The sequence below is a fragment of the Balaenoptera acutorostrata genome, chromosome 18, assembly GCF_949987535.1.
Source record: "Balaenoptera acutorostrata chromosome 18, mBalAcu1.1, whole genome shotgun sequence".
In the NCBI taxonomy this organism is placed as follows: domain Eukaryota; kingdom Metazoa; phylum Chordata; class Mammalia; order Artiodactyla; family Balaenopteridae; genus Balaenoptera; species Balaenoptera acutorostrata.
This window is the reverse complement of record NC_080081.1, coordinates 30,512,643-30,528,490: the sequence shown is the minus strand read 5'-3', so window position 1 is coordinate 30,528,490 and position 15,848 is coordinate 30,512,643.

Here is a 15,848-nt window from a genome sequence, read left to right as displayed (position 1 = left end):
TACTTTAGGGTACTGTCCTTTATGAGTTCCAGCTTCAAGCTGGAGTATTTACTTTGGTCATTCAACCTTGGTAGGCCCTGACTGTCAGTATTATTTACCCCCAATCTATGATACTGCTGACTGCTTTCTTTTCAGTTTTTCCAATTTCTGCTTTTAAAATAAGGAGAAAAATAGTGTGGAATGTTGTTCCTAGGTCAGTGAGTTTCCCTTTTATCTTCATCAGGTAGCTATCCTGGCTGTCATGGTAGCTTCCTGATGTTTCAGACAGATGGTTTTATATTTCATCTAACTCTTTTTATTCTTGGTGTATGGATTTGTCCAGACAAGTTGGTCTGTCTCTGCCAGAAGAGGAAATCCTATAAAGGAGTTTTTCCTGGTAGTTTCATTCTTATGTCTTGCTCTATAATAAACATATTAGCGGAGACATACGTATTTGGATAGATATATAAATGTCTATGGACTTTTGCATGTTTGTGTCATTGATGTATTTTATGTTCTAATGCCAAAATGCGTTACCTTCTTTTCAACTTTTTATATACACTTCACTCCCTAAGAATTTAATAAATCACTCATCATAGAAACACTGGTTGCTTTAGCATCTCTTCCTTAGGATCCTCAAAATCATATTCTTCCACATGAGCTGGGCAATAGACTGAAATACACAAAGTCTTCTGGACACAGTGGAGCAACTAATGTTTAAAGGTTGTCCACGTGAGAGATATTTATTACCCATAAAAATTCCTTTGATTTACCCTAGTGACTATACCCAATATTTATTTCTTGTAATAACTCTATTAGTTTTATAGATCCTGATTCCTTCTTAGACATCTTTTTTGCTCGTCACTTTCCATTGGTCTGTAATTAGCATCAGCTTGTTTCCACAACATCACATTATTTCTTCTCAACCACAATATGTTGACTGAAAAAAATGTGTTGGGGCAACCATCTGCATCTCTACAATTTTGATCTTCTTAGCCGTGTACCATACTGGCAGGGGTACCAAACATTCTGACATTCTATTTTATTCAAGCCTATCTTATTTATGATTCACCCAATCACAAAATCTTTGTGAGATCAAAGCCAGGCAAAGATTTTACCCAGAAAGATACCCTACACCTGGCCACCATTGCAGCTAGTCAGATATTTTTAAATCAGGGATTTAATTTCAATTATTTTTTCCTTAAATATTTTGACATTAGGAGAGATGGGCAGTAGAATCTCACCTATGTTTTATTTTTTCCCCAACTTTATTGAGGTATGACTGACAAATAAAATTGTATATATTTAGGTTGCACAATGTGATTTTTTAAGGTGTATAGTGTGACAATTTAACATACGTATACATAGTGAAATTATTACCATCAAGTTACTTAACACATCCACTATCTTATATAATTACATTTTTTTTTTTGTGGTGAGAACACTTAAGATCTCCTCTCTTAGCAATCCCTGTCAAAATTCCAAAGGCATTTGTCACAAAAGTAGAAAAAACAATCCTAAAATTTTTATGAAACCACAGAAGACCTCGGACAACAAAAAAGTCTCATCTATATTTTAGAAAGAAGCAATGGTCATAATATATAATTAGACCTGTTATAATTTCAGATAATTCTCCCAAGTTTTTGTCGATATAAGATAAAATTAAATTGGAGAAATGAATGTAATTATGGTGTAGTTTTCAAATGTTATACATCATATACTGAAGTAAATGCATTAAGTATTTTGAAAGTGTGCCAAATATACAAAAATTAGTAACAACTGCACTTATATTTGTCAGAGTTATAATTTTTTATAGGAGTAGCCTTTATGGTTATTTTCTCCAATGGTTATTTTTGATTTTGTGTCTCCTACTCACAGCTGTGTCATTGTCATTTGGAATCAGTACGTAAACTTAGTGTATATTTGTGCTTGTGATGACAGAATAAATTTGTCATCAACATTTACTTTGTTAGGCAAATGTCACTGTCTCATTGTTGAGAATGACACATAATGGATCTCTGAGTTTCATTCCTTTTGAAGGTCACTGTTTGGAGAAAATATGTTTAGTGACATTTATTGTGGCAAGAAAAACTTTGAAGTGATTCGCAAGCTTTGTGTCAACTAGACTGGTTTGGGAATTGAAGAATCTCTGGAAAGAGAGAAGAAAGGCTTTAAGAGAAGAAGGGCTCCTGGGAAAACAATTGCAGAAATATTGGAGGACAGAATTATGTATTGATTATTAGTCCTCTGGCCAGATCTGTCATTCAGATGGGTCTAAGCCCCAGGGAGAGAGGGACCATGAGTAGACACTAAAAGAGTGGTTGGTATATATAACCCTAATGAAAACTGGAAGTGCAAGGCGGTATTTTGTGACAACATGTGAAAGATAAGGTGCTGTGACTAGAAGAGAATTCTAGAAGGAATTCTCAAATGAGCAGGCAGCTTTAATGCCATGAGATGCTGTCACACACATTAGGAGAAGGTGACATTTATGGTAGGAAATAGTACAGTGGTGAACAGTGCCTTCACTTGATCTCAAGGTCAATACCAAGAAAATGAACTTGGAGCAAAAATGAGGAAAGAAGTAGACTACTTGTGGTTTCCTGGAGCCACGGGCTTGACCTCATTTCCTCGTAGATTGTTACTAGTTAGAACCATTTCAGTGACAAGTGCAAAAACTATTTGTAAATTAGCTCCAGGAAAAGCAGACTTGTTAGCGGCTCATATAAATGCAGAAAGGCAGGTATGTTTGGCTTCAAGGAAGCTCTCAAGGGACTGTGAGAAACTCTGAATCCAGGAACTGAAACAGTTTCTCCTTTTCTACCCCTCTCTACTCCTCTTTATCACTCCCCGCATTCTTCTCCCTACTCTTGTATATATAGTGTGTGATTTTTTTGCATTTTAACAAAATAATCTGCTAATGTTTTTTAAACTAAAAAAAAACCACGTATACATCTTTGTCCTCAGCAGTCCTACTTTTGGGAAGTTACCCCATAGAAAAAAATAAGGAAGTAGATAATAAAAAATATACACACATATACATATAATGTGAGTACGTTAAAAAGTGTGAGGTTTATGCTTTATGTATGCTTTCCTACGCCTAAAAACTGTCCTGGAAGGGTGTGCAGGAACATATCAATAGTGGCTGCTCTGGGAAAGCAGTGTCTTGGCGTGGCCAAGAGGAGAGGGACATTCCTTTTTATGTTTTATAGTTCTGCCGTGCTTAAGTGTACTACAACAGAATCATTTTTCTATTTCTTGTGTAATTTTAAATTGTGAAAAAGAGACCTTACAGAAAACAAAATGAAAAGTGGTTTAAGAAGGGGATAGAATTCATAATTCAAAATCTCACTGCATGAACATTTATAGGTCAGATTTTGACCAAACATACACTGTATAAATTGTGGATGAATGAGTACCAAAGAGCCTCACTGGTTGTCATAGTGACATTATCTAATGTGTTTCATATTCTCTGTTTGACTAATCAGTTGAAGCTACAGGAGACTTGCCTCTAGTTTGTTTGGGCTTTGGGAAGGGATTGAAAGACAAATTCATGGAGAAACGAATCCATACAGAAATAAAATATGACTGCTGCTGTCCCATTTTTTTTTCTTCTTCCTTTTTGGCCATTGTTGAAGGATGGCCTTGGTCTATAACCCACAGAGACATCCATGGCTTCCTCAAAGCCTATATTAGCTTATTGTCTTAAAGTGGTAAACCTGGGTGGGATGTAAATGGCTCTGGGGATTGGATGACCTAGTTTCTAGTCCCAGCTCTTCCACTTATGAAATGTCTATCATTTTATCATTTACCAACAACTCTACAGTTTACAAACTGCCCTATTTAATCCTCATAACAACTCTGTGAGAGGCATGGTATTATCACCCACATTTTAAAGATAAGAGATCTCACTTTAGAAAGCTTAAACTATTTGCCCAGGGTGAGAACAGTTTATAATTGGAATTGTAAGAGCAATGACACAAATTTAGGTTTGTAGACTCCAAGCCCAAAGGCTGTTTTAAGATACCATTGTCTAGCAAATCATGACATTTATAAACATTTAGGCAAAATAATACACATATTAAAAAATAACAGGGTGGATATGTAAGATATTGATATAAACAAAAAATAAGATAAAGATCAAAGTAGAATTTAAGACAAATATACAAAATGGGACAGAGGATAAGACACTGAAAGAAGTCCTGATTTTTTTTTTTACAAATAATATTAATTCTTGAATAAAGAAGTATTCTTTATTAAGAATGGAAGGCTGCTTTCATAACTTGAGAATATAAAAAATCATAAGCTTTTATTGTATTTAAAATGAAACACTGAGAGCATTTTAATTAAACTCATACTGAAGACAACGGTTTTTGCCATGGCTGTTGTTGACAAAGTCCTGGAAGGTCTTGATGAGTGATTTTCAACTCAGCACTCAACTGTCTTTGTGCCCTCTCATCATCTGTGGAGCTTTTACAAATACCAGTGCTTGGGTCCAAACACCAAAATCCTGATTAAATTGATCTTGAGAACTGGTACTGGTAAGCCCCTAAGGTATGCAGTGAAGAGGACACCAGGCAGAGAAGCATTGTGGAACTTTTTTCTCACCTTTTTTGGGGGAAGATACTGACTGACTATAAGATAAAATTGGAGTCATAATGTCATGGAAATACCTTTCATTTGTATAGTATATATACATCAATTTTAAAACATTTCAGTCAACATTATCACATTTTATTCCTACTACAATCTTAAGAGTTTGGTTTTTAATTATGCTCTATTTTCACACATATTGGCAATTGCCACCAGTAACTCCCTTTTCACCAAACCTATTTAAAAATTGTTTTGTACTATTGTTATGGAGGTAAGGCTCAGCTGAGGGGATGAAATATATTCATATATAACAGTAATGCTACCCTCTACTGTTAGAGCAGAGCAACCAATTTAAAAAGATAAAACAAAAAAGTTGGCTATAATTAGCTATGAAAAATTAGAAATGACAGGTTGCAAGATGATTTGAGGGATAGAATTTTATTTCCCCATCTTATAATTTTAAATTTAATATTACCGTTACTCACTGCCTGGAAACCACAGAGACACTGCCAAAGCATTAGGTTAGGACAAATGATAAGACTTCATAAGAGGACAGGCAATAGGGCTGCAGAACTGAGAAATACAAAGAACTTGGGAAAAAAGGAAATCTAAAAGGTGCTACAGATGTCAAACATGATCTCCCTGCAGCAACTGTAAAATGGCTATAATGGAAGAAAAATGTCAAAGTGGGTGTAAGTGTAAAGAGCTTGGCAATTTCAATTCACCAATTAAGACTTCGAGGAAAACACCAGAGTATTAACTTTCTTTCATCAACACCATGATCCTCTAAATTGTAAGGAGAAATTATCTAAAATGTATGTGGAAAAGAACAAGTATAGCAGGACATTGCCAGCCTGGATCTTATCCCTTTGAGGCTCATAGAACTGAATTTGTTCTGAAGAACATTGAACCAGTAAAAACTCACTTCGCTCTCATTCCAGTAGACTATAAATCTGTTGCCACGTCTAGGCATCTCCATATCAAGGTATTTAAAGGATTCAAGTGAGTTGAACTGGTGTTGGCTGTAGGCTCCAAAAGTTTTAAGTGGCATTGATAGGGAGAAGGAGGAACCCAAATCTAAGTCAAAACTTTAATGGATATTGTAAAACAAGAGACAGGGAGAAATTACTTCCAAGATCTGTAAGTAATAATGCCCTTGTTGGTTTTGAACAAGATTTATTGTTTGCACAGAGATGCCTCAGTTTCTAATACAGTGGATGTCAGCAATGAAGATAATCAATGGGATTCAAGGAGAGGCACTGGAATATGAAATTCAGGGAATAATGATTTACATGACTTTGAAATAGTGATTTCTAAGTTCTAAGGTTGAAGATTGCTATAAAACCTTTATGGTAGATACATTTTTCCATTTTTTCCTTCTTGCTACATGTTGATATTTTATTGAAATGGCAGTGTATATTATAATTCATTCTTTTTTGTGTTGTCTGCTGCATATTAATATTAAAAGAAATAAGAAATATTAGCTTTTAGTGCATCAAGTGGCATAAGTTAAAAATCTTAGTAATCTGCTTCCTGTCTCTATGGATTTACCTATTCTTGATGTTTCATATAAATGAAATCCTGCAGTATATTAACTTTTGTGTCTGAGTTCTTTCATTTAGCATAATATTTTCGAAGTTCATCCATGTTGTAGCATATATCAGTACTTTATTTCTTTTTGTGGCTTAATATTCCTTTGTAAAAAACGTGATTTTAACTATCAATATATTATGATGAAAATCACTTACTCTTGTTTTTTAAATAAATTTATTTATATTTTATTTATTTTTGGCTGCATTGGGTCTTCGTTGCTGCGTGCGGGCTTTCTGTATTTGCGGCGAGCGGGGGCTACTCTTCGTTGTGGTGCGCGGGCTTCTTCTTATGGTGGCTTCTCTTGTTGTGGAGCACGGGCTCTAGGCATGCGGACTTCAGTGGTTGTGACATGAGGGCTCAGTAGTTGTGGCTTGCAGGCTCTAGAGAGCAGGTTCAGTAGTTGTGGCGCACAGGCTTAGTTGCTCGGCAGCATGTGGGATCCTCCCGGACCAGGGATCGAACCAGTGTCCCCTGCATTGGCAGGCGGATTCTTAACCACTGCACCACCAGGGAAGTCCCACTTACTCTTTTTTTTTTTTCAGAAAATTACTTTATATTTATTATAAACACTTGGACACAGAGAATCCCATAAGAAAGTTTGAGATATTTTGATATAAATTGAAAGAACCTAGAAGGCCAAGATGTCAGACAAAAAACTCAAGGTAGGAAAATCCTTTAGAACATGACGTTTTCAAAGACTGAAAACAAAATTGCTGTTTTTTTGTGTACTGTCTTGGAAGCCTGCCAATTTTTCTTTCTTAATAGGTGTTTTTAGTCACTTAATATATATTTTTTTCAGTTTTGTTCTTTGGCTGCTCAGATAGTCCCTTGTAGAATTTCCATAGTGGTGGGACTTTTGGTCTCTACCTGAAGCTCCACATGCTGGAATTATGAAAACAGATCACAAGCAATAAATCAGTATGTAGTTTCTAAAATTAACTAAGGCTGTAGCACAAAGATACATAGTTAAGATTTCTTTAAAATAACAAATAAAACCTAAATGAAACAAGGCCAAGTTTCTTGGAAAATCATAATTTCAAAGTGCAGATTCATATGGAGAAATGCCTTGCTGTTACTCAAACCAATAAAATTAACTGGCGGGAGAAATATGAGTTGTGGTTTTCAATGCTGGTATAAAACAGATACTTATTAAAAGTTCTGTAGGTTGTAATGAACTTACAGTAATATTTTGAGAATAGGAATCAGCCAGGAATAACCACTCAAATCACTTGACTCAAATAAATAATCTATGAAATGGAATTCTTCTACTATACAGGAGCAGGTTAATATTAATAGACTGTATGTTGCTGTATTATAAGGAAATGGTTGTCCCCTTCCCTGAACCACACAAAAGAAATATCGATGAATCTCCTAATAGGTATTTGACTTTTTGACTTGTTCAAGCAGTGGTCCATCTGGGGTGAAAGTGATGAGTAAGGAAGTAAGGAGAGGAGCCTAAATACGTAATTTCATCTTCTGTATCAAGAATAGAATAGATGCTTTCCTCTTTCCTTTCGAATCACTAGTTCCACACACATTTATTCTGATCACTCCCAAAGAGAAGCATCTAATAAAATAGGCTTCATTTCAAAATTTCTCGTAAGTGTTTTCTGTTGACCTAACATCGTTAAACATTGTAAGAAGATTTTACGGTAATAATTCTCAGTGCTATAAATCAAATATAAAACATTATCTTTGCCTTCCTTACATTCAGAGAAATTGAACATAATTTTTTGTTCTGCCAAAGCCCAAACCTGTTCATACTTTATTTATCTGATGGACAAAAAACAGCCATTCCCAGCAGCGGACTTTAATTGCAATATGCTACACGTCAGTAGCATTTGGAAAATGCAGTTTATCAAAGATAACTTGTATAAAGACATCTTGAAAGTGACAAAAATGATCAATCAATTTCAAAAGCTGAGAATGTGAGAAATACTAATGGGCATTAGTGTTGATTTTCATCTTTTCCATTTATCATTTTGGCTAAGCTTTCTGGTAATTTTTTAACATGAGTAACGGGAAGGATATCTGGGGGGTGGGGAACTGACACTGGTTACTAGGAGATTTTTAAAAATCTCTCTTTGTGTGTGGGTGTGTGCACACATGTGCTCCTTGGTAGAACTGGAAAAGAGGTTAGTTTCATGAAATTCAGAACGATTTTATTCCACTATTTTGAAATGTAATTATGGTATAGTGAGTGAAAGTGGTTTAGAGTCCATAATATTGTAATTTCCTCTTTACAATATCCTGGGAACTGTCATTGACTCTGTCCTTGGACTATCAACTGAAAATGGGATAATCAGCACGCCAAATGAGCCCATTCCGTTATTGGGCCATCCTAAATGATAGTATTTTTAGGTTCTTTCATATTTCAGTCTTCATTTTGATTTTTAGAGCATCAAGAACAAATAGTCTCCTGCTTGATAGTCTCACATATTTGAAATAACTATTGTATCTCCCTGTGGGCCTCTCTTCTACCCAGTAGAGTTCCTAATTCCTTCAATCGTTTCTCTTAATCAAAGATACCCATACCTCTCATCATCTCAATAAACTTTCTCAAACCATATTCTACTTTGTTACTTATAAAATGATAAAAATTGAAAATAATGTTCTAATATGGTCTAAGTAGTTCAGCGCAGAGTGAGAGTCTTACCTACCAACCATGATTTGAACTCTAAAATTCAATTCACGTAGCCTAAAATTAAAGCAGCACTCTAGTAGCCATTAAATTGTTGGATCGCATTAAACTTGTGGTCAACAAGTGTTAGTTTAAGTGCCAGAAATCCAGATCTTTCCCCTCTCTCTTTTTCCACTTAGAAGTTTGTCTTGTTTTACACCCACTAGCATGACTACTATCAAAGAATAGAAAATAACAGGTGTTCTTGAAGATGCACCGTTATGCACTGTTGCTGGGAGTGTAAAATGGTGCAGCCATTATGGAAAACAGTGAAGAAGTTGTTTAAAAATTAAAAATAGAACTACCATATGACCCAGCCATCTCACTTCTAGGTACATATCCAAAATAATTCAAAGCAAGATTTCAAAGAGATATCTGCACACCCATGTTCATTGTAACATTATTCACAATAGCCAAGAAGAGGAAGCAACCCAATATCCATAGATAGATGAATGGAAAAAATAATGAGGTATGTATATACAATGGAATATTATTTAGCCTTAAAAAAAGAAGCATTCTGACACATGTTACAACATGGATGAACCTTGATGACCTTATGCTAAGTCAAATAAAGCTGTCACAACAAGACAATTACTGTATGATTCCACTCATATCCATTATCTATGGTAGTCAAACTCATAAAAACAGAGAGTAGTCTTGGATGAGAAATGGGAAATTAAATGTAGTTAATTTTGCACTCATGTTTTAACTGTTAGAGAAGAATGAAATTTTAATTTTGAAAAAGCTTAAAACATCTATCCTTTAAAGCTATTACTGAGTTCAAGAATTGTGTACTATTAAATAATGAATGACTTGTTTAAAAGAAGAAAATATAGTCCTACATAAAAAGGAAATAACACACCAAAAATGTCTTTGTTCTATCTTGCTACAGTTATTAACTAATTCCTAGATGATTTTTAAGGGTGTATATAAGATGCTGGGTTTAAAATAACCTATGTGGTGTTCTAACTCTCCATTCTTTGTTTCTCATTCTTTAAAAAAAATCACAAAGTTTTAACTTTTTATTTTGATACGTGTTTATAGGCTCAACTTTCTTGTCATTAACGTAACATCAAATGTCAATAATAACTGGCTGCTCAGACGATGATGGGATAGGGAGAGTCAGATCCAAAGATTAGTTAAGCAGGTTATCTTCATAATGTTTACCAAGCAGATTAGCTGCTTATTGACTGTGTCTGGTGAAAGTGTTTTTTCCCCAGCTTGCAGATTTTTAGATTGCTGAAAATGAAACTGAGGGTCTTAGAATGTTTGACTTTTGCAGACATTTTTCCTGATGAATTCACTTAGGAACTATAGAGCATCATAGTAACTTAACACATAACATCTTTCTAATTTACAAAATTAAATCACTTCAGAGCTATAAACCATTGTGTTACTATAATCAGAGTTAGACCTTCCTTACACACGGAATCATTAAAGCAGCTGAAATTTAAGTATGGCCTTCTATCCAGCTCCTAAAGTAACATCAGGGAAGGGGAAAGAATTACATTATTTTCCATTAGGCAATATAGCCTTGGCCTCTTTATTATACAAAAGGCTCATGTAAGTTCAAGAAATTCATACTTAAAATACATAATTGGTTTTTAGTTTTCAAAGAGAATATGAAATTTATTATGCAGGACGCTGATTCAGAAGTTGTAATTAAAAAATGTGGAAGGGCATCTTTTTTTTTAAAACTTTTTATTGTATATTGGAGTTTCTTTTCCCTTTGTATAGAGCATATGATAGGCACACAACCTTGTTTTTCTCCATACAATGAGCAAGTTTTCCTAATACAATCTACCAAATTACCTATCATTTCCTCCTTGTTTTGAAGTACCAGCCTTACTATATTTCAAGTCCTCCTGGGCCTAGTCCTGGACTTCGTATTCTGATCTATTTTTTATTTTCTATTTGCCTATTACTGTGGCAGAAAGACACTTACAAAAAATGCTATGGTTCTGACACTTGTGAGTGAATTGAGGGAAGGAGCCAACAGCCAATGCTTATTTACCACCTTGTTGGGGACACATAGTACTCTTTTTTCTTTAGATCATCATGAGGTCCTAGACAGACACCACAGGCAAGAGGAAAGCCCAAAATAACAGGTAATATGAGGAGACTGACAATTCCTAGGACTTCAAACATCCCAGCCTTGAGACTCATAAATGCGGTTGACTTTAATGACAAAGAATACTTTTCTTGAGGTGTATCTCCGAATGACTTAGTAAATTAGGCTCTTCTTGAATAGATGCAGCTTTCCCACAGTCTCTCAGGTATACACCATGATTTCCATTCCTACCATGATAGCACTAGTTCTCACCCTTATTAGTCCTGACTTGATCTTATTTTAATAGCCTTTTAAATTATTACTCTAATCACACCTCTTGGCCCCTTTCCACCCTACAAACTGTTATCAGATTGATGTGAAACAAATCTTGGGTGGTTTGGGATATCTTCACTGGATTTCCCTGGGCTAATGTGTACAGACCCAATTCCTTGACCAGTATCCAAATACCCTATGGCCCTAATCAAGTCTTCCCAGCTCATTTCTCAGCACTTGTGTATATCACATAGTCTTCAGATAAGCTTTGCTTTCTCCAAGCATGCTCTGTGACTTACTACCTCTGGGTTTTAAAAATTCATAGAGTTTTAGAACTTGAAGATGATCTAGCTCAATCCTTATTGTACAGATGTGGAGATTGAGGACAGTGTGATTATAAGTGAAAGGACTTCCACTGACATTTGCATCCCAGACTTAGAGGCCCATGCTATTTCTACCACAGTAAATTTACTTTGTTTGTGCCTTTTCTTCTTCCGCTAATGCTTTCCTTAACAACCCCTCCCTCCCTAATCTGCAGTCAAGATCCTTCCCTTCCTGAAAGGATTAGGTGTTACTCTCCGTAAAGCTTTCCCTAATCATCTTAGTTAAAGTGAACTCTTCATTTTCTGATCCAATATGGAACTCTGCACTGCTCTTCATGAACTTGTATTCAGACCTGTACTGTGGTATTTGTGTTGTGTTATCTCCCTTCTCCTAAAATCTATGTGTTTTGCAAGGAGGATCAGGCAAAAGGAGCATCCTTTTGGTCCATAGCACATTGAAATTACTCTAATAATATTTGAGCGAAGGCACAGAAGTGACTGAATAATGATTCACTCAAGAATGATTGACAGCCTATCTTTCCATATTATATGTGTGCTGGGGTATAAGAGAGAGGCCCTGTAATAGTTTGTCTTTTTCCTTGAGCTCAAACTAAACATCCTCAAAGCTTGCCGTGAATTTCCACTTCAGTTATTTGACAACTAATCTTACATCATCATAAAATAAGAGTGGCAACAGCTCATTGTCATTTTTCCAAATGTTAAGCTAATCACCCTGCTGTTAGAGGAATCATCAGAAAGAATCTAATGAGAATCAGAGGACTGGAGAATCATTTGATATTTTTTTCTTTTTCTTCTTTTCTTACTTTTCCCTGCAAAGCAATGTGTGTGGATGGGTGATGTCAAGGTGTGTTGTTGTGAGGCAGCTGATAGAGAGCCAAGAGGGAGATATGAATATGGAAATCATATACGATTATTAGTTTTTTTCTTTTTTAAACAGAGACTGTATGGTAGTGAACATTAGATGATTATTGGTAAGTAGAAAGTGAAAGTAGTTAAAAGGCATTTATATAATTCTAAGTAAAAATCAATCTGCAAAGAATAAAGTGGTCTCTGGTGTGCTGGCTGGAGGTCCAGAAGAATGCTTCAGGCTGGTACTGAGACAACAGTATCTAGCCCTCTTTTTTTTTTTTTTTTTTTTTTTAAGGGGAAAACTGAATTATTTCTGGCTGTATTCAGGCCCCAGTTATTCTGAGAGAAAGGAACAGATGAATTAGTTATTAAGGAAAGATATATTTAGTAATTTAAGAATTTTAACTTGTTAGAATTTGGAGAATGGGTAAAGTGTGAATCACTCACTCCCTCATTTATAAGAGGTTGGCACAATGTCAATCAAGACAGAAAACACTATAGCAGGTTTAGTTTCTTTCTGTTTTTCTTATTGGTTGAAATACCATTGATTTAATAGTGAATTTGTTTTGTTGATGGCCACTTAAAAAATTAACATATTTTAGTGAATCAGTAAAAAAGTACTGTCTTGACCAAAACTTTGTAGATTAAATGGCAGTGCTGCTATCGTAATTTGTTCTAATGTTACATCTTGGAGAAAGAAAAAATAATGAATACTAATGGATTTCTAGATATGTTTTCTACTCAAAATCAAAAGTTGTTTTCATATCTACTTAGTGGAGAAAATTTAAAATTTAAATTAAAAGAAAATGTTGGGTTCAGATTTTCTAAAAGAAACCTTAATTAATCACCAGATTACATTTCCAGGCAGAAAAGTACAATGGCTAAGAGTTTGCTTTAGGGAGTTAGATCTTGAATCAACTCCTAATTCTTTATCTAATGTGCTTGAAGTCAGGAAGGCCACTTAATCATTCCAAGACTGTTTACTCATCTATAAAATGGACATTGAATGGGGTTTTGGTAAGGATTAAACGTAATGTATTATACAAATCATTCAGTATGGTGTCTGAAACATGGTAAGTTCTTAAGAGATGGTACCTTCTGCTAGTGGTAGTTTCACTATCATTGTTGTTGTCACCAGTAGCATTACAATAGTCAAAACTTAGGACACACAAAAATTAAGGTGATTCATACTGATGTCCTGTCTAGACATGCACCTGGTTCCAGCAATCATTAGAATTATGCATGGACGATCTGTCCATTTTAATGACCAAATCATACAACATTGTGCAAAATTAAATTTCTTGATAACTTCTAAATATATAATCAAATTAGTGCTGTAAATAATAAAATGTCCAGCAGCTACTTTTAGAAATGCAAATCTAATTGTGTTTACTCTCCTGCTTAATGCCCTCTGATGACTTCCCACTGTACTTTGAATACATTCAGATACTTAAAAATACCCTAAAAGGCTCTACAAGATCTGGCTCCTGGCTCTCTCTCTGGCCTCGTTCCTTCCCTTTCCCCCTCTCCCCCACTCACTCTGTTTACCAGATCCACTTGCCTTTTGTTTGATCCTGAACATGCCTACTGTCGTCTCTGTCATGTCACTGTTTTCTTTCCTGGCACTAGTTACTACCCAAAGTTGTATGTCTGTGTTTGTGTAAATATAGTAAATATATATACGTATACAGTAAGTTCTCTACATACAAATGAGTTCCGTTCCGAGAGCACGTTCGTAAGTCCAATTTGTTCGCAAGTCCAACAAAGTTAGCCTAGGTACCCAACTAACACAATCGGCTGTATAGTACTGTACTGTAAGAGGTTTATAGTACTTTTCACACAAATAATACATAATAAACAAACACAAAAAATAAAACATTTTTAATCTTACAGTCAGTACCTTGAGAAGTACAGCAGTACAGTGCAACAGCTGGCATACAGGGGCTGGCATTGAGTGAACAGGCAAGAAGAGTTACTGACTGGAGGAGAGAGAGGAGATGGTAGAGCTGAAGGATCATCAGCAAGCTGCAATTTCACTCACTTCTGACATTGATTTCACGGGTTCTGGTTCCTTGCTGGATTCAATTCTATCTACCCTCTTGAAAAAATGATCCAGTGATGTCTGGGCAGTAGCTCTTTTTTTCTCATCATAGATGACATCCTGGGCTTGAAATAAAGATACTCTACTACTGTACTCTATACAGTACTGTACAGTAAAGTACACAAAAACACAACCACTTGTAGAGGATGCACGCACATGACAATGTACGCCAGACAAGTGAACTAACTTACGTGATTGGACATGCCAACTCACATTTGCATCTTTGAAAGTTCACAACTTGAAGATTTGTATGTAGGGGACTTACTGTATATGCATATGTGGTGACATCTATATACATATTTTATGTATAATCAAATATATATGTTTACTTTTTCCCTGCCTTATGGAATGGGAGCTTTACAAGACCAAAGACGATTGACATAATTCATAATTTTTTTGTCTTCAGTGCTAACAACATGGACACATTGCAGGCACTCAATAAATATTTTGGGAATTAATGAACAAATGCATAAATGAATGAAATGTGCTGAGATCTGGCCAGTTCACTTTTACCTTAAGGTGTACCTTAACCTTAAAAGATCTTCCCCATTTTTTTTTAAGAAAAACTGTTATTTATAGGAAGTATTTATTTTTCTTTTCTTTATTTTCTATTTAGAAATCTTACTATGCAAATTAACTGTAAGATTTCTGTAGGAAAAGACCTACTTTTGTACATTCTTCTGCATGCTTTTTAAACTCAAAAACCAAATATCTAATAAGTTAATCATGATGCCTTTTCGAAGGTCAAAGTTGTTATGCATGGAGGCCTGGGGACAGGTTCTAACAAAATTTTTCATAAAACTAGTCTCACAATAGTTTGGTAATTCAAGGCACAGAGCCTATTTGTACTTTTCCCTTCTGAAATGCTGGAAGTTTACATTGGATATAGTTTGGAACATAGCAGCAAAACATGCATTTTCATAACTTGTTCCACTTGAGGGATTTTAGAACTTGCTTTTCTCCCTTTTCTATATTGCTGTTTTCAGAGGGTCAAAAGATTCAAAGTTCAAAATAGTGATCTCCTGGGAACTACGGATTTGTCACCATGGCAACAAGCACAGTAAATCCGTAAGCAAGGACAGGAGAAAAGGTTGTCTCCTATCGTTCCACAAGCAAGAAAGGTATCAACAAAACTCTTTCAAAGCAGATATATAATCCTAGTGTGAAAGTGACTAGTATTCGTTGCGGGTCTCATAATATCTGGCATTTTATTCTCCTGACCTAAAAATTGAAACAGTTAAGTGAAAGAATGTCAGTTTTGAGAAAACCATTATTTAACTGCTCTAAATTCCAGTGCCATTTATTAATATCAGTTTCTAACCTTAATATACAAACTACTCAAGGTCAGAGTAAGCATAAGCAAAAGTTAATTGCTATTCATCTAAT